This window comes from Bufo bufo, chromosome 2, assembly GCF_905171765.1.
Source record: "Bufo bufo chromosome 2, aBufBuf1.1, whole genome shotgun sequence".
Classification (NCBI taxonomy): Eukaryota; Metazoa; Chordata; class Amphibia; order Anura; family Bufonidae; genus Bufo; species Bufo bufo.
Genome location: NC_053390.1, coordinates 287,502,373 through 287,522,277, shown reverse-complemented (window position 1 = coordinate 287,522,277; position 19,905 = coordinate 287,502,373).

Genomic DNA, 19,905 nt, shown 5'->3' with positions numbered 1-19,905 from the left:
CGGTAATCTGTCACCAGACACAACGCCTTGTAGTTCTAACTCAGCTGAATTTAATGGTACCTTTCACTTAGCGATCCATTGCTTCAATGAGAAGAAAAGCGTTCCTTTCAGATGATTATCAGTCCCTGTGAAAGGCCCCTAAGGCCTCATGCACATGACTGTATCCTTTCTGCAGTCCGTAAACCATTGATCCGTAAAAAAATACGGATACCATCCGTATGCATTCTGCAATTTTCTTACTCCTCTCAGTAGAAATACCTATTCTTGTTCACAAAATGGACAAAAATAGGACATGCTCTATAATTTGCCGAATGGCCACGCATTTTTTGTGGATCCATGGAAATGAATGGGTCCGCATGTGATCCACTAAAAATGTGGATCGGACATGGACCAAACTTACGGTCTAGTGCATGAGGCTTAAGAGCTCACTAACTGTATACCCAGCTTTAGTTCCTTTTTCAGGCATTTACCAATGATAAGGACTACTGTACATTGTCTTTACTAGAAGAGTGAAACAAGTTGACTGTCATTGCTAACAAGGCCACATATTCTGAGATAGCTTTGCTATATGAGTGCCAGTGTTGACACAAGCAATAGTCCTAAATCCTCCGCTCAGCCTTATGTTCTATGAGGATTCAATAGTATGTCAAACACAAATATTACCTTGTCAAAGCCTATGATAACGGCAGACCTTTGTACACCAACAGCAAAAAAGTCTCCCTCTCCACCTGTCATGTCACACAGTAATAAAAGGGCTCCTCCATTAATTCACTGTTATCATGTCCATTTTATTAGTAGCATTATCATGAAACTCTTGCATAAAAGGTCTAGATCACATGTATGACACTTCATTTACATGTCGTGTTCAATGTAATTCTGGTGCATACCCCTGGAGATGGGCATGCGGTGGGGGAAGTTAATATATGCAGCGATTTGTTATCTTCCACAAGTGTATATTGATTTTTGTTCCATTACACTTCTTAACAGCATTTGAAGTAATATAATAAAAACACGTTTATATCCATTTTCTGTTATTTTCTAGTTATTTAGTTGTTTTGTTTGATTTTTGAGGGGGATTCCCTCCAGCTAATGGACTGGTTTAGAGTTAGGACACTTTTATCAGACAGGTCTAAAGCTTTGGTGTGCACAATTATGTCCAGTTCAGGGCCTGAGTTTGGGCCAGCACATGACTTCTATTCTTGGGTGACATGTACCACCGCTCAGGCAATACACATAAGGGTCCATTCACACGTCCGTTGTTTCTTTCCTGATCTGTTCCGTTTTTTGCTGAACATTTCTGGACCAGATCTGGACCCATTCATTTTCAATGGGTCCTGAAAAAAAATCAGACATTGAGCTGTCCGATTTTTTTCAGGACCCATTGAAAATGAATGGGTCCAGATCTGTTCCGCAAAAAACGGAACAGATCAGGAAAGAAACAACGGACGTGTGAATGGACCCTAAGGCCTCTTTCACACTACCGTTTATTTTTTCCGTTTTGCGGGCAGTTTTTTGCGTTCCGTATACGGTCCGTATATATGGAACCATTCATTTCAATGGTTCCGCAAAAAAAATAACTGAATGTACTCTGTATGTATTCCATTTCTGTGTTTCCGTATCTCCGTTCCGTGCAAAGATAGAACATGTCCTATATTTGGCCGCAAATCACGTTCCGTGGCTCCATTAAAGTCAATGGGTCCTCCAAAAAAACGGAATGCATACGGAAATGCATCCGTATGTCTTCCGTATCCGTTCTGTTTTTTGCGGAAACATCTATTGAAAATGTTATGCTCAGCCCAATTTGTTCTATGTAATTACTGTATACTGTATATGCCATATGGAAAAACGGAACCGAAACGGAAACACAACGGAAAACAAAAAAACAGAACAACGGTTTAGTTAAAAACAGACCTCAAAACACTGAAATAGCCATACGGTAGTGTGAAAGAGGCCTCACAGTTTTGCCTGGAGTGTTCCTTTAAAGTTTTTATCACAACAAGTCCCCACAGTACCATTGGAAGGCTGTTAAGCAAATCTATCACAAAAGGTTTTAGAATAAGGCCTCTTGCACACTACCGTGTGCTGGCCGGGCCCGTGCTGCGTACCGCAAATTGCGGTCTGCAATGCATGGGCACAGACCGTGGGGCAGCTGCATGCGGATCACGGACCCATTCACTTGAACAAGTTCTATTTTTTTGCGGAACGGAAGCACGGAACGGAACCCCACGGAAGCACTTCGTAGTGCTTCCGTGGGGTTCTGTTCTGCACCGCATCTCCGGATTTGTGGACCCATTCAAGTACTTCTCAAGAAACCTGTAATTTACTGGCTCACACATTTTCCCTTTTTTAGCCCAAAAATCTCACACTACTTGGGGCATAGTCATTTCCAGTTATCCACTATCTTAAGTCTGTGTCCTCTAGTACATTGTATTCTATTAGCGTATTCTATATAGCTTTTTCTTTGAACATTTGCCGTTGCAGAAGCTGAAATCAGAACTGGTTTCAGATGTAACTTACACCAATTTCCTGGCGTAAGCAGTGTTAGGCCTCTTGCACACGACCGCATGGCTTTTTCAGTATTTTGCGGTCCGCAAAAAATACGGATGACCTCTGTGTGCATTATGTTTTTTGCAGAACAGAACAGTTGGCCCCTGATAGAACAGTAATATCCTTGTCCGTTATGCGGACAATAATAGGACATGTTCTATCTTTGAACGGAAAAACTGAAATACGGAAACGGAAGGCATACGGAGTACCTTCTGTTTTTTTGCAGATCCATTGAAATGAATGGTTCCGTATACGGTCCATATACGGAACGCAAAAAATGGACCTTAAACGGGGAAAAAAAACGTTTGTGTGCAAGCGGCCTTAAGAAGAAGAAGAAGAAAAAGAAAATTCCTTAATTGTCCGTCAGTGGGGAAATTTTGGCATAACAGCAGCAATCACATTCACCACAGGAGCAAAAATAAGAGTATTTAGAAATGAAAGAGTAAAAATACAAGAAAAACATAACAGAATTTACTTTAAAAAATTCACTAATGTTTTTTTGGGGAAAAGTGGTGGTTATAAATCCTAACCGCTGCTGGGAGGAAGGACCTACAATAACGTTCCTTCGTGCACCTAGGATGCAACAGTCTGGATCAAGGGGACAACCTAGGACAGAGCTGGCTTTCTTAATGATCTGTCTGCTCGTGTATTCCCTCCTGTCCCACCCAATTTTTAGAGAAACGTTAAAAAAATAAAAATAAATCTAACTTTCTGACACCACTTTTATGGACCAGTAGGCTTAATGATTTGCCCCCCCCCCCCTCCATGTACTTGGATCCATCTGAAAACCCCCCCAGAATGGATCAATTTTACAGATGGCAGTAGTATACATTCTTTGACTGATCTATAAGAGCCCAGCACATTCTAAAGATTATAATCCTTTTCATATAATGTATATCACAGATATGAACTTGGGGGACACATGACTCTAGGTGTCCATTGTGTTATTATAATATTTTTTTACTTTAATCTTTTGTTTTTACATGTAGTTTACATCACTGTTTATTTTTCGGTTCTGATCCATCAGAAGAACATACAAATAAAGAAAAAACAGATCCTGTATGAAAACAAATCCTGAGCCTCAGTTATGCACATTGGCATCCGTTTGAGCCATTTCTGTCAGAGATCTGTTATTTTAGATTGGAAAATAGGGCAGTTAGAAGAGTAGCAGAGCATGTTTGCATGCTGGGAGTGAGTGCCGAAGGTTGCCGATCCCTGCTGTAGTTAGTCTCCACTTTCTGTCTTCAAGAGTTCATACATGATGCTCCAGATATCAGCAGAATTTAACAGGAGACTGATCTTATTTTATGAGGGTAATACTTTGCAGCAGCTGAGGCTGCTTGGAGGACACATTTCCTTCTTGGAGTCCAAGAAGCCAGATGTTTGGAGTGTGGCTACAGTCACTGTGGTCACATGCAGCATGAAGTACTGGGGAGAGTAATTGACGTGCGGTGGACATGACCTCCCGTCCGTGCCTGACATTTACGTGCAGGGAACCAAAGTGCACTGAAGACAGCCTGAGACCCACAGAGCTGGAACAAAGCATCTGGGAGCAGATAGGTTTGCTTTCCTCAACAGGACCTGCTGGGTGGGAAGATATTTAATAATGATCTGATTCTGGAGGGCCCAATTAAAGCTAGCTTGTTGGTACCCTGGCTGATCACCCCCCCCCCCCCCTGCCCAGTGGCAGACATGGCCTAGCGCTTGCCAATGTTCCCATAGACTTGCTTGTGCATAGCACTCTCTATTGAAGTCACTGAGGGTTATGGAACAACCCAAGCAAGCAGCTTGTAATTGTGCTGTAATAGAATACATTATACCAAGGATAAGTGCACACTGGAGAACTTATCTTCTCTGCTCCATCCTATTTGCCAGAGTGGTGGCAACTACTGGGGCAACGCAGTCAATGAGTAGGTTAGGGTGCAGCCATACCTAACTACAGACATTTTGATGCAGTGTAAGAATCCAAAATCAGGAGTGGATTATAAAATAATAGAAAGTATTATTAACAGATACTACTTCTCTTCTTTTTTTAAATCCACTCCTGGTCTTGGCTTCAAAAACTGCAGTGGCAGTACCCTTATGGTCCTGCAGAAGGCAGATGTCTAGCCTTATGACCTAGTGATACGTGATGGATCTTGACTCCCAAAAAGTATGAATCAAACCAAAGAATGCAAAATAAATACAGCATTGTAACCATGTGTCAAATGGTCACAACTTTATTTACAATCACATGAAAATAGCATACCACTACCTCAAGGAAAGTCACCATCTAGCATTCAAGAGAGGATAATAAAACTGTATGTGGGAGAGATCTGGCTGCAAAATCTCACCCCATTTATTGCTAAATGGTTGGACTAATTGGCTAGGTGGATGTACCTTTTGTTCCTTAGAGATCAGGGACCAATTCTGAAAAAGCTGGACACTGTGTTAAAGGGGTTGTCCTGGTAAGAGTCATTCCTCCCCCACAAGGCAGCATCTATTGAAGTCAGTAGTTTTTCTACATCGTCCCAAAGGACAGCTGCTGTTTGTAGCAGGTCTCTCCACTGTGGCTCACAGAAGGGGATCCCATGCTCAGGAGTGCCTCTATTATTCAGACACCTTTTTTCTGATAGAACCTCCAAATTACATTAAGGCAGGCATTTTGTACAGTAGTAAAGCTCAAGGGAGCATTTACTAACAGATATATGCCACTTTTTGGTGTATATTTGTCACAGATAGAGTTGAGCGAACACCTGGATGTTCGGGTTCGAGAAGTTCGGCCGAACTTCCCGGAAATGTTCGGGTTCGGGATCCGAACCCGACCCGAACTTCGTCCCGAAGTTGAAGTCAATGGGGACCCGAACTTTTCGGCACTAAAAAGGCTGTAAAACAGCCCAGGAAATGGCTAGAGGGCTGCAAAAGGCAGCAAAATGTAGTTAAATCCCCTGCAAACAAATGTGGATAGGGAAATGAATTAAAATAAAAATAAAATAAATAAAAATTAACCAATATCAATTGGAGAGAGGTCCCATAGCAGAGAATCTGGCTTCACGTCAGCAGAGAATCAGTCTCTTCATGCCATAGCAGAGAATCTGGCTTCATGTCAGCAGAGAATCAGTCTTCATGTCATAGCAGAGAATCAGGCTTCACGTCACCCACCACTGGAACAGTCCACTGTCACATATTTAGGCCCAGGCACCCAGGCGGAGGAGAGAGGTCCCATAGCAGAGATTCAGGCTTCATGTCAGCAGAGAATCAGTCTTCATGTCATAGCAGAGAATCATGCTTCACGTCACCCAACATTGGAACAGTCCATTGTCATATAATTTAGGCCCCGGCACCCAGACAGAGGAGAGAGGTCCCATAACAGAGATTCAGGCTTCATGTCAGCGACTCAGCAGAGAATCAGTCTTCATGTCATAGCAGAGAATCATGTTTCACGTCACCCAACACTGGAAAGGGCCACTGTCAGATATTTTTAGGCCCCGGCACCCAGATAGAGGAGAGGTTCATTCAACTTTGGGTTGCCCCGCAATATAATGGTAAAATGAAAATAAAAATAGGATTGAATGAGGAAGTGCCCTGGAGTACAATAATATATTGTTAAGGGGAGGTAGTTAATGTCTAATCTGCACAAGGGATGGACAGGTCCTGTGGGATCCATGCCTGGTTCATTTTTATGAACGTCAGCTTGTCCACATTGGCTGTAGACAGGCGGCTGCGTTTGTCTGTAATGACGCCCCCTGCCGTGCTGAATACACGTTCAGACAAAACGCTGGCCGCCGGGCAGGCCAGCACCTCCAAGGCATAGAAGGCTAGCTCTGGCCACGTGGACAATTTGGAGACCCAGAAGTTGAATGGGGCCGAACCATCAGTCAGTACGTGGAGGGGTGTGCACAGGTACTGTTCCACCATGTTAGTGAAATGTTGCCTCCTGCTAACACGTTCCATATCAGGTGGTGGTGCAGTTAGCTGTGGCATGGTGACAAAACTTTTCCACATCTCTGCCATGCTAACCCTGCCCTCAGAGGAGCTGCCCGTGACACAGCTGCGTTGGCGACCTCTTGCTCCTCCTCTGCCTTCGCCTTGGGCAGGGGGAGCCTGAGTGACTTCCTTGTTTTTAAGGTGTTTACTCCACTGCAGTTCAGGCTTTGCATGCAGGTGCCTGGTCATGCAGGTTGTGCTAAGGTTCAGAACGTTAATGCCTCGCTTCAGGCTCTGATGGCACAGCGTGCAAACCACTCGGGTCTTGTCGTCAGCACATTGTTTGAAGAAGTGCCATGCCAGGGAACTTGTTCCCCTGTGACATTTGGGAATGCTCTCAGTAGCGCGTCTACCAACGATCGCTTGTACTCGCGCATCTTCCTATCACGCTCCAGTGCAGGAAGTAAGGTGGGCACATTGTCTTTGTACCGTGGATCCAGCAGGGTGGCAACCCAGTAGTCCGCACACGTTAAAATGTGAGCAACTCTGCTGTCGTTGCGCAGGCACTGCAGCATGTAGTCGCTCATGTGTGCCAGGCTGCCCAGAGGTACGGACAAGCTGTCCTCTGTGGGAGGCGTATCGTCATCGTCCTGCGTTTCCCCCCAGCCACGCACCAGTGATGGGCCCGAGCTGCGTTGGGTGCCACCCCGCTGTGAACATGCTTCATCCTCATCCTCCTCCACCTCCTCCTCCAGTAGTGGGCCCTGTCTGGCCACATTTGTACCTGGCCTCTGCTGTTGCAAAAAACCTCCCTCTGAGTCACTTCGAAGAGACTGGCCTGAAAGTGCTAAAAATGACCCCTCTTCCTCCTGGGCCACCTCCTCTTCCATCATCGCCCTAAGTGACATAGAAGTGGTATTGTAACGCTGATAACGGCGTCATCGCCACTGGCCATGTTGGTGGAGTACTCGAAACAGTGCAACAGGGCACACAGGTCTCGCATGGAGGCCCAGTCATTGGTGGTGAAGTGGTGCTGTTCCGCAGTGCGACTGACCCGTGCGTGCTGCAGCTGAAACTCCACTATGGCCTGCTGCTGCTCGCACAGTCTATCCAGCATGTGCAAGGTGGAGTTCCACCTGGTGGGCACGTCGCATATGAGGCGGTGAGTGGGAAGGCCGAAGTTACGCTGTAGCGCAGACAGGCGGGCAGCGGCAGGATGTGAACGCCGGAAGCGCAAACAGACGGCCCGCACTTTATGCAGCAGCTCTGACATGTCGGGGTAGTTGCGAATGAACTTCTGCACCACCAAATTCAGCACATGCGCCAGGCAAGGGATGTGCGTCAAACCAGCTAGTCCCAGAGCTGCAACAAGATTTCGCCCATTATCGCACACCACCAGGCCGGGCTTGAGGCTCACCGGCAGCAACCACTCGTCGGTCTGTTGTTCTATACCCCGCCACAACTCCTGTGCGGTGTGGGGCCTGTCCCCCAAACATATGAGTTTCAGAATGGCCTGCTGACGTTTACCCCGGGCTGTGCTGAAGTTGGTGGTGAAGGTGTGTGGCTGACTGGATGAGCAGGTGGAAGAAGAGGAGGAGGAAGCTGAGTAGGAGGAGGAGGAGACAGGAGGCAAAGAATGTTGCCCTGCGATCCTTGGCGGCGGAAGGACGTGCGCCAAACAGCTCTCCGCCTGGGGCCCAGCCGCCACTACATTTACCCAGTGTGCAGTTAGGGAGATATAGCGTCCCTGGTCGTGCTTACTGGTCCACGTATCTGTGGTTAGGTGGACCTTGCCACAGATGGCGTTGCACAGTGCACACTTGATTTTATCGGATACTTGGTTGTGCAGGGAAGGCACGGCTCTCTTGGAGAAGTAGTGCCGGCTGGGAACAACATACTGTGGGACAGCAAGCGACATGAGCTGTTTGAAGCTGTCTGTGTCCACCAGCCTAAATGACAGCTTTTCATAGGCCAGTAGTTTAGAAATGCTGGCATTCAGGGCCAGGGATCGAGGGTGGCTAGGTGGGAATTTACGCTTTCTCTCAAATGTTTGTGAGATGGAGAGCTGAACGCTGCCGTGTGACATGGTTGAGATGCTTGGTGACGGAGGTGGTGGTATTGGTGGTACATTCCATGTTTGCTGGGCGGCAGGTGCCAACGTTCCTCCAGAGGTGGAGGAAGAGGCCGAGGCGGCAGCAGCAGAAGAGGTAGCAGGGGGAGCCTGAGTGACTTCCTTGTTTTTAAGGTGTTTACTCCACTGCAGTTCATGCTTTGCATGCAGGTGCCTGGTCATGCAGGTTGTGCTAAGGTTCAGAACGTTAATGCCTCGCTTCAGGCTCTGATGGCACAGCGTGCAAACCACTCGGGTCTTGTCGTCAGCACATTGTTTGAAGAAGTGCCATGCCAGGGAACTCCTTGAAGCTGCCTTTGGAGTGCTCAGTCCCAGATGGCGGCGGTCAGTAGCAGGCGGAGTCTCTTGGCGGCGGGTGTTCTGCTTTTGCCCACTGCTCCCTCTTTGTCTTTTGCTACGCTGTTGGCTCGGTCTCACCACTGCCTCTTCCTCCGAACTGTGAAAGTCAGTGGCACGACCTTCATTCCATGTGGGGTCTAGGACCTCATCGTCCCCTGCATCGTCTTCCACCCAGTCTTGATCCCTGACCTCCTGTTCAGTCTGCACACTGCAGAAAGACGTAGCAGTTGGCACCTGTGTTTCGTCATCATCATCAGAGACGTGCTGAGGTGGTATTCCCATGTCCTCATCATCAGGAAACATAAGTGGTTGTGCGTTAGTGCATTCTATGTCTTCCACCGCTGGGGAAGGGCTAGGTGGATGCCCTTGGGAAACCCTGGCAGCAGAGTCTTCAAACAGCATAAGAGACTGCTGCATAACTTGAGGCTCAGACAGTTTCCCTGATATGCATGGGGGTGATGTGACAGACTGATGGGCTTGGTTTTCAGGTGCCATCTGTGCGCTTTCTGCAGAAGGCTGGGTGGGAGATAATGTGAACGTGCTGGATCCACTGTCGGCCACCCAATTGACTAATGCCTGTACCTGCTCAGGCCTTACCATCCTTAGAACGGCATTGGGCCCCACCAAATATCCCTGTAAATTCTGGCGGCTACTGGGACCTGAGGTAGTTGGTACACTAGGACGTGTGGCTGTGGCAGAACGGCCACGTCCTCTCTCAGCACCAGAGGGTCCACTAACACCACCACGACCATGTCCGCGTCCCTTACTAGATGTTTTCCTCATTGTTACCGTTCACCACAATAAGAAAAATATTATTTGGCCCAATGTATTGAATTCAAATTCAGGCGTTTTTTTACAGACACCTAACACTATCTGGCTATCTATTTAGGTACCGTATTACACTAATACAGGCACAGCAGTAATGACAGATTTAGCTGAATATAAATTTGAGGCCTATTATTTAGGCGCTGGGTGACAAGTATACGTTTACGGACAGAATTAGACTTGGATATGCACAGTAGCGTGTGTGTGAAGTTATTGAGAATGACCCTATCAGTACCTTGAATCTAATATACCCTTTTAGGGATAGATTTAAAGTAGGCCTGATACAGCAGAAACCACTAATTTAGAAAATTGCTAGGTTGGGAATTGTATTTCAACCCAGAACAAAAACTGTGCTTTGACGGACACAAAATAACTTGAGCAGCTACAGCAATAGCCACAGATTTAGCTGAATATAAATTTGAGGCCTATTATTTAGGCGCTGGGTGACAGGTATACGTTTACGGACAGAATTAGACTTGGATATGCACAGTAGCGTGTGTGTGAAGTTATTGAGAATGACCCTATCAGCACCTTGAATCTAATATACCCTTTTAGGGATAGATTTAAATAACCACACTATTGATGGTTAAATGGACTTGGTGTCAGCTTGCCCCTGATGTAGGATATAGGCAAAAAATAACCACACTATTGATGGTTAAATGGACTTGGTGGCAGCTTGCCCTTGATGTAGGATATAGCCAAAAAATAACCACACTATTGATGGTTAAATGGACTTGGTGACAGCTTGCCCCTGATGTAGGATATAGCAAAAAATAACCACACTATTGATGGTTAAATGGACTTGGTGGCAGCTTGTGCTGGCGCACCACAAGCCACAAAATGGCCGCCGATCACCCCAGAAAAAAAGTGACAAAAAAACGCTCTGGGCAGCCTGAAAACAGTGAGCAATTGAATAGCAGCAGTTCAATGATCCACAGCTGTAGATCGATCACTGTCTTAAGTGTTTTGGAGGAGTTAATCACTGCCTAATCTCGCCCTAACGTCGCAGCTGCAACCTCTCCCTACACTTGTAACAGCAGAGTGACGTGCAGCGCTACGTGACCCAAGCTTATATAGAGGCTGGGTCACATGCTGCACTGGCCAATCACAGCCATGCCAATAGTAGGCATGGCTGTGATGGCCTCTTGGGGCAAGTAGTATGACGCTTGTTGATTGGCTGCTTTGCAGCCTTTCAAAAAGCGACAAGAAAGCGCCGAACACCGAACCCAGACTTTTACGAAAATGTTCGTGTTCGGGTCCGTGTCACGGACACCCCAAAATTCGGTACGAACCCGAACTATACAGTTCGGGTTCACTCATCCCTAGTCGCAAATTGCGCACAAAGGTTATTTGCTCCGTAATCTGTGACTTTTTCCTGAGCACACCAGATCAAAAAAGGTGTCGTGGAGTCGAAGGGAAGGGGCCGGTAGGCCCATCTAATTTATCATCCTCTACACCTGTTTTAGGCGTAGAAAATGGTCTAAATCTATGCCAGTGAGGGAGCTGTCATAGATTTAGACAGACAGTGGATACGCGTAAGTCATGTAGAGTCCGGCGCCTCAGCATAACTTAGGCACATCCACCACCACTGCAAGGTTTATTGAAGGGGTTATCCAACCCCTATAAGGACACCGCCAATGTCTGGGCACCTGCGAGCCTCCCTCGTGTCACCTGCGATGGTAGGGAGGCTCTTCCCCATCCCAGCCTGCTATTGGCTGAACACCGCCCCCCTCCCCACCATCGCAGGACAGGGAGATGCAGCGGCGGCCGTGCGTGATCAGGAGTGAAGTGGGTGCCAGGGAGCAGGTAACTATAACCTATATGAGGTGCCTGTGCATTGGGATGTCATTATAGGGGTTGGATAACCCCTTTAAGACTGGTGTCTAAAACGCCGGTCTTAATAAATTACCCCCAAAGTTCTCATAAAAGATGCATAAAATATTACTCTGAGCATGGCAATATACTGTCACGATCCCTCCAGTGACAGAGGTAGGAAGATCTGAGAGACTGGCTGCACGTTAGGTCACCCGACAGCCTGTTTTCACTTGTTGCAGTGTTGTTGTTGGTAACGACCACACCTCTTGTCTCAGGTGTAGCTTGTGGTCATTACTGCTCCTCTATTTAGTCTGGACTCACACTTCATACCATGCGGGTGATATTCTCTGCCTGGAGTTGGAAGAGCTGGTGTGTGGTCTTCATCTGAGTTCCTGCTCATCCATTTTCTATTGAAGATAAGTTTACTTCTCTTGGTATTTTGTTGCTCCCATTTGCTCATTGTTTACTAGGCCTCAGGGAGACGCTGGTTCATTCATCTGGGAAGGAACAAGTAGTCTCAGACCCCTTAACTAATCCTAGGGCTTTTCAGGGTTACTAGGGCCTAGGTTTCCGGTGCATGAATATTCCCACCTTCAGGGTCTATTCATACTAACAGGAGTTAGGTCTAGGTTTAGGGTTTCCTTAGGTGGTCACCATTTCCCTTTCCCTAGCCTTGATGCCTAGTTCCTGGTCATTTTCCTTCTGTTGTCATTCTGGTGTTCCTCCCCTCCCCCTACACTGTGACACAAACTCTTCTTTTATGAAATCTTCTCTCAAAGACTGCAACATTTGTTGCCCAGACTTTGGCTTCTGCAGCCTTTTGGTATCTCTATAACAACATAAATTCAGACCCCACACCAGTCCCTTAATTAAATCATACCTTACACCCTCCCCTATTGGCAGCAGTATTGTCCCTCTAACCTCACCCTCAATAACAGCAGCATTGTCCCCAGTTCTCTACACCTGAAAACAGCATTCTCTTCCTACTCACAGCAGCATTGTCCTCTCTTCCTATTGCTCCCTCACATACAGCAGTATTGTCTACAGATCACCCCATCCCTACTGGCAGCAACAATGTTGCTCAAATTACCCCTTTCCTAACTGCAGCAGCATTGCTCCCTTCCCACCCTCCCTCACTGAGAACAGCACTGTCCCCCTGAACCACCCCTCCTAATGGAAGCTACATTTGACTCTCAAATCAGCAATTCTGTGGAGCCGCTGTCCCCATAGATTACATTCTCGGTGTTAAACAGTGTAGATAGGATTTTGAGGACAGGCATGAACATGCTTCTCCCTGAAGACATGCAGATGTTATCAACAGAGGTAAAAATTCTGAATAACATCACAACAATAATGATGATATATAACACATAACTTAGCAGAGGTATTACCTTCAAATTTATTGACCATCGGGGGTGGGTGCTGCCCTGTTAAAACCCAGGCTAATAAAATTGTATATTAAAATCTATTAGAAAACACATAATAACTAAGTAAAAACAATCAATATTCTAGAACCTTTTTGGAAATATACCAGCCTCTATCCCAAACATCACTGATACATGAATAACACTCACTATGAACAACTCACTCAGAGAAGGTAGAGAATAATCAGTACCCCTGTGAGGTTAGAACTATGCAGAGGGTTGACTTGAACTTGTTAAACTTGAACCATCGCTATCCATGATATGATAGTGGTTTCATGAATAGCGATTGCCACATTGTACATTATAAGCCTGAACATTCGATACCCAAGAAAGATGTGTACTGGTGAAAAAAAAAAGCAGGCCATTGGTGTATGGTGGTGCAAAATAGTCAACAGTGTTTATAAGCCATGGGTATTGAATGTTATGAAGCATATCCAAAAGTATATCGAATGACAAATTTTCCTTCTGAACAGTGCATACCTGTGGGCTGTCCAGGCATAATAGAAGTTGCTTTGTGGGAATACAAGGGTTAGGAACAGTAACAAAAAATAAATATGTGGATAAAAAAAAATGTACATGAGGCAATAAATAAGAGAAAGAAAACATTTAAATTACTAAAGTAGAAAGGTAGTGAAGAAGCACTAAACAACTATAAGTAAAAAATAAAATATGTAAAAGACAGATTAAGGCAGCCAAGCTGGAGACAGAGAGGTTAATTACCAAAGAGAGTTAAACTAACCCTAAAATGTTCTATCAATGGTAAAAAGGTTAAAACTTAAAATGGGTTATTCAGATATAAATGATTCCTTTTCTCTGTGCTTCCTCTGCCAGGCCCTGCAACTTACTAATGCACTTGCACTACTTTTTCTATCTCACTCTGGAAATTGGTCACGTGACTGCGTCCTCTGTGGAGACTGCACTTCCTTTGATATTACAACCAGGCCTCCCATGATCCCCTCTGTCCGAATGCCCACCCGAATGATTGTGATGTCAGACCCATGTAATCTTGGAATGGGCTGATCGATGGTCTCAGTCCACAAGCAGGGTAGGTGGAGTCCACTACTTGCCATATCCAAGCTGTGTGGGAGGAACCATTAGCAAGGGGATGATGGGGGGTGTAATGGGCAGAGTTTTCAGCCTAGGGAAGGGTGTAGTAGGTGTTTACATTTCTGGCCGATCTCGCAGCACACAGCACTATGGGAAGAGTTGGGGCTGCAGCTCATCTATGCCTACAACTTGGAAGTTCTGGTTGTGAGCAAGGACGTGCAGTGGGAGCATGGAGATTGAAGTGAAGACTCAAGAAAAGTTGGCAGGGACACTATTATACTCTGTAGGAAACTAGATTATGTTTACACAATGAAATTAAATTTTTTAAGATACCACACAAGCCCTTTAAAAAGTTGGCCCTTTGAAAAGTGATGAGGGAGAAGTTGTAGAGGAGGATGAGGAGAAAGCAAATTTATTAGACATTTTTCTCCACTGTAATGAACTGTCAGATGAAATGCTGAGTGTCAAAAAAGATTCCCTATTAAAATGTGGCCTGTGTGACCCTGGAAGAAGTGCAGAGGCGTCTTAAATATAGCCAAATCACAAGTATTTGGTGCTCCTCCATCATGGGGAGAGTGTGTAGACAAGAGAACACTAGTGTGGAGAAGAGAGGCCTCACATAATCTCCCTACGCTGGGGGAGCGACACAAGTATATGTCGCTCTTCCAACGTGAGGAGAGTGTGTAGACAAGAGAACACTAGTGTGGAGAAGAGAGGCCTCACATAATCTTCCTACGCTGGGGGAGCGACACAAGTATATGTCACTCTTCCAACGTGAGGAGAGTGTGTAGACAAGAGAACACTAGTGTGGAGAAGAGAGGCCTCACATAATCTCCCTACGCTGGCGAAGCGACACAAGTAATTGTCGCTCCTCCAGCGTGAGGAGAGTAGAGGGCTCTAGTGACCACATATTTTGCCTAAGCTGGCGGAGCAACACAAGTATTGGGGAGATCAATATATGCTAAAAGTCTCAGGATATGGTATTAAAAAAAAGTTTAATAAACTGAAACTAATTTTACAAAACAGGTTTTGAAAATCAACAAACAGACACTACTGTACCCGCTCACCCACATAACCATGCACCCAAACTGCTAATTTAGAATATATTCATATTACATACATTTTTGATGGAAAAAAATTATAACACAATTAATTTAAATCATTTGGTCCTGTCAGTCCACTCTTCCTGCAGCAGAGCAGAAAGATTTCGCAAAGGAGTCTCTCATCCTGGAAACTGCTAGAGTGGCCCTTGGTCCAAAATTTTCAATACTGGCCAAATCGCTGTCTTTAGGGATCTGTTCGACATGAAGTGGTTAATTTTATGAGGAGGTAGTTGTGTAACACCACACATGCCTTTACTACCTCATCAACAGTTTCTATTTTTTGTTGAATGGGTTTGGTCACTAGAATGCCGAATGCGCATTCCACTATTCTTCTGGCCCTAGTCAGGCGGTAGTTAAATATGGGTTTGCTCCAGTTTAATCCGCGGCTGCAATAAGGTTTAATTAGATTGCAACACATCTGAAATGCTTTGTCACCAACCAACATGAAGGGCATGGGGGAGAATGAGTACCTGGTATAGGTTGAGGAGGTGGAAAATCAAATAATCTATTGTATACCCTTCGCCCCATGTCTGAATTTTTGAAGACCATTGAATCATTGGTTTGGCCATGAGCTCCAACATAGATTGCCACCAATCGGTACTGGGCATCAGCGATGGCCATTAATATGATGGGAAAATATTTTTTGTAATTAAAGTACTCAGAACTGATAATACGTATATGTTTCCCATCCACTGCCCCAAGACAGTTCTGGCACACCTCCCAAAATTTTTCTGAAATTTCGATCCACTGTTGCCTACTTAGGTGAGGTATAAACTCCTCATGCAACAGCTCCCACAAAGCACGGCAGGTATCTTTAACAATCAAGAAAACTGTGGATATACCTAGCCGAAACTGATAATGGAGGGATGTCAAACTCCTCTCCAGTTGCAAGAAATCTATAAAAAAATAAAATAAAGAGTAAATAAAAATGAGCAAAGATGTAAAAACAAGCCCCCCAAAAAACATACAAGCTATATAATTTGGTTGGCCTTGCTTTGGACCTGAAACTGTCCTTACCACCGTTAAATGCTCTAATGCTCTCCTTTGTTCTGTGGTGAATCTCACAGGGCAAAGGAGATTTTTGGAAAATCCAGTGATGGAGAACGATAGGCGTACGCTTCTGGCTAGCATTGCTCAGAGTGAAGTCAACGTCTCTAATGGTCGAGATAGAGGTAAATCCTGACCATAGGAGCCGGTGAAGTCACAGTAAACAATACTACTCCAGAGCCTCCGAAGCCCTTGGCCTGCGCAATCAAGAGCTGCGCTAGGTAGAGTACAGTTTCAAATACAGAAAATTTTTGTACCAAGGGGTAGGGAAATATGTCTGGGTTCAGCTTTTTGAACCCGGAAAACCTACGTTAAATCTTTATTAAAAAAGTATACAAAAATAACATTTACTAGCAAAATATAAAATAAAATAAATTACTAATTACATTATGGTAAGCATTAACCGTTCTGCAGGTGAAATACTTTGATGGAAAATGGTGTCCGGTCTTTCCATCCAATGAGAGACCCTTCGTAGCAGATCGTCAAAACTGGAGACGCTCATCCGTAAATAGTTAATAAATTTGCCAGGATAATTCCACAGTTCGGGAAAAAGAACTTCAAATGCATCCCTTCTCATTCGGGCCGACGTGATCGGATGAACCCAATAGCGACGGCGTCGTCTGGCTCGAAGACATCTCCTCCAGTGGGAAACAAGGATTAGAGCCTAAAATCCAAACTGAATGGGGTCTGGCATCATGTTTGCTATCTTCTGAGGCAGCATCTGATGGATATGTGATCTTCGGTCCTCTTTTATAGCCACTGTACAATTTGCATCTGAAATTGGTTCTTTTGATCTTTGAAAAGTTTAAAAACCTGATCAGTTATTCCGTTTGAAAGCAGATGATAACAGATGAGACGGATCAGTTATTTTGCTGGATCTGTCAAACGGATCCGGAAAAAAAAAAGGTATCCCGTTGCATACAATTTGCTGGATACAGCAGGCTGTTCCGTTGCCGAAACTGCCTGCCCGATTCTAGCAACACTAGTGTGAAAGTAGCCTAAGACATGCAACATTGTTCCAATAACTGAACTGCTTGTGAATAATAACGGGAGATATATATATACATATTGTTGGACTTTGTCTATATAGTCTACATACGCTGCCAACAAAAGTGGGTATATATATATATATATCTATATACACAAAGGTAAAGAGTTGGAAATAACTACCAGAGTGGAGATGGCATATAGTTGGAAATAACTACAAATACACAGAGTGTACACCGCTGGCTAATGTCACTAGACTGCAAATATTTAATCAAACTGTATTTGCTCAACGTTTGCATACAGCATAGAGGACGATTACATTGTCTGCTTTTCCTTATGTTTTATACTGTTTTTATTTATGCTGTATATTGCTTTGATTTTTTTATTGGTCCCCAAGAGGTGATTATATTTTATTTTGTATTATTATTTTCTAGCTCTGAGTACAAAAAACACATTTTCACTTACTAAAAGGTCATCCATAGTTTAAAGGGATGAGCCACTATATACAGGTGAAACTCGAAAAATTAGAATATCGTGCAAAGTTCTTTTATTTCAGTAATGCAACTTAAAAGGTGAAACTAACATATGAGATAGACTCATTACATGCAAAGCGAGATATTTCAAGCCTTTAGTTGTTGTCTGGGGGTATGGATTAATTATCTGACTAGAGTGTGACACTTTGAGCCTAGAATATTGAACCTTTTTTCCCAAAATTCTAATTTTAAGCTGAATTAATGCAATTCATTTTAAGTTGCATTACTGAAATAAATGGTCTTTTGCACGATATTCAAATTTTTCGAGTTTCACCTGTACATTTTAATAGTATGATCTGTTTATATCCAGGACTGTGATAAGAGGACATCCACAACAAATAGAGAAAAGAAGATTTCTACAGCAACATATTGAAGGGGATTCTTTACTGTAAAAGCAGTGAGACTATGGAACTCTCTGACAGAGGAGGCTGTGGTAGTGAACTCACTAAAAGAGTTCAAGAGAGGCCTGGATGTATTTCTGGAGTGTAATATTACAGGTTATGTTTGACTTCTAGAGAACGGTCGTTGACCCAGGGAGTTAAGATGGGTTTACACAGGCCGGTGGAACAGCCTATTGTAAGGGAAGAAGCGTTCCTTCCCAACAGTCAGTTGACGCTCAGCGATCTCCTTCACAGTATGACGAGGGGTGGCTATTGTGATCCCTTGTCCCCATACAGAATCATTGTTTCTGGCCAGCAAATAACTGTTTAGACAGCGCAATCTGACGCCCAGGAACGATGACTGGAGTGCCTGCACGAACAGGATCGCCAGATGAATGAGCGTTTCGCACATTCATAGGGTGATCAGCGGCACATTAAGATGGCAAAATCGGTCGTTCCCGATAATCTGGCCAATTATTGGTATGTGTAAATCCACCAGATTACAGTTGGGAAATAATTTTCTGAACGGCTTACTCTGCATGAGATAGATCACAGTCACTATTGCATGAAAAAGGTCCCTTGATCTGGAACTTCCTGTCTGAAAGTGAATGTGTAAATGTGGGGACTTTGGTTACATTTTCACACTGCACACAGTCTTACCTCAGTGGTCTCAGGGTCAGACACACTTCACCGGCATCATTTACATGAAGAAGCAAATTGATCAGTGAATATGGGTGATGGCTTTTAACAACTGTTCTTGTCTGTGGGTTTACTACAGAAGTTTGGGCCTCACACTTATACCAACCAACACATCAAGAAACAGAATTAGTTATGCGATGTGGTTTAGTGAAAAATTACTGAAATTCAGTGAGGGACTTGACTGTTCCCTGTCAAACACAGACGACATTTACATACACAAACCATTCTTCAAAAATAGTACCACCTTGCGGTACTGGATACCTTTTTATAGGACAAGCCCTCAAACAGAAAACAGTTATTACTTTGGACAAAGTCCAATAGTTCAATAATAAGAGAAATTCTCTGGGTGTTGAAATCCCGACTATCTAGATATGTAGGTGCAGCGTCCCACTACGTGTGTGTGGGCACTGCTCAAAAGCACTTTTTACTCTATTACAAGCTCTAGGTTGTAATGTATAACTTTGCATTTGTGTATCTGCAAAATCCGTTACCAGGCAGATTAGGTGTAATTCATACATCCCACCACTAGATGGGGATAAAGCTTAGGTCTTATATATATACCTAGGTCGGGCCTAGTGAGGCAGATCAGAGTTTAGTTGGAAAAATGTAGTTCAGAAGAGAGCAGATCTGAGGTAGTCAGATCAGATTAGTGGGAGAGAAGAGAGAGTGAAGACTTCATGACACAGATTAGTGAGTGGAGCTAACTTCGCTAGGAGGTGATACTCAGATGTGAGGCGCAGAAGAGCGTTTTCCTTCTGTGGCCGGACTATAGACTTGCATCCCTGACCAGTAGGAGAAGAGTTTGCCTCCCTGGAAAAGAAACAAGCATTCCTAGGAATCATCGGTGATAAGAGCCATTATTGAGGGCCACAGACACCTTTGCATGGTGGAGGTTTATAGCTTCAGGCAGCCACACCAACCTTCTGAGGGACAGTTGAGTTTTCCTGTCTAAAATATTCAGCTTGTAGGGAAAGACAAGGAATAGGATCCAACACATCTAAAAGGAACCAGGTACACCTAACCCACTGCTCCAAAACTAAGAAACCTAAAAAGCCTAGAAACAGTGGATTTGCAGAATTAACTCTGTATCATCTAAAACTGCATAATTGTACTACTGCAACT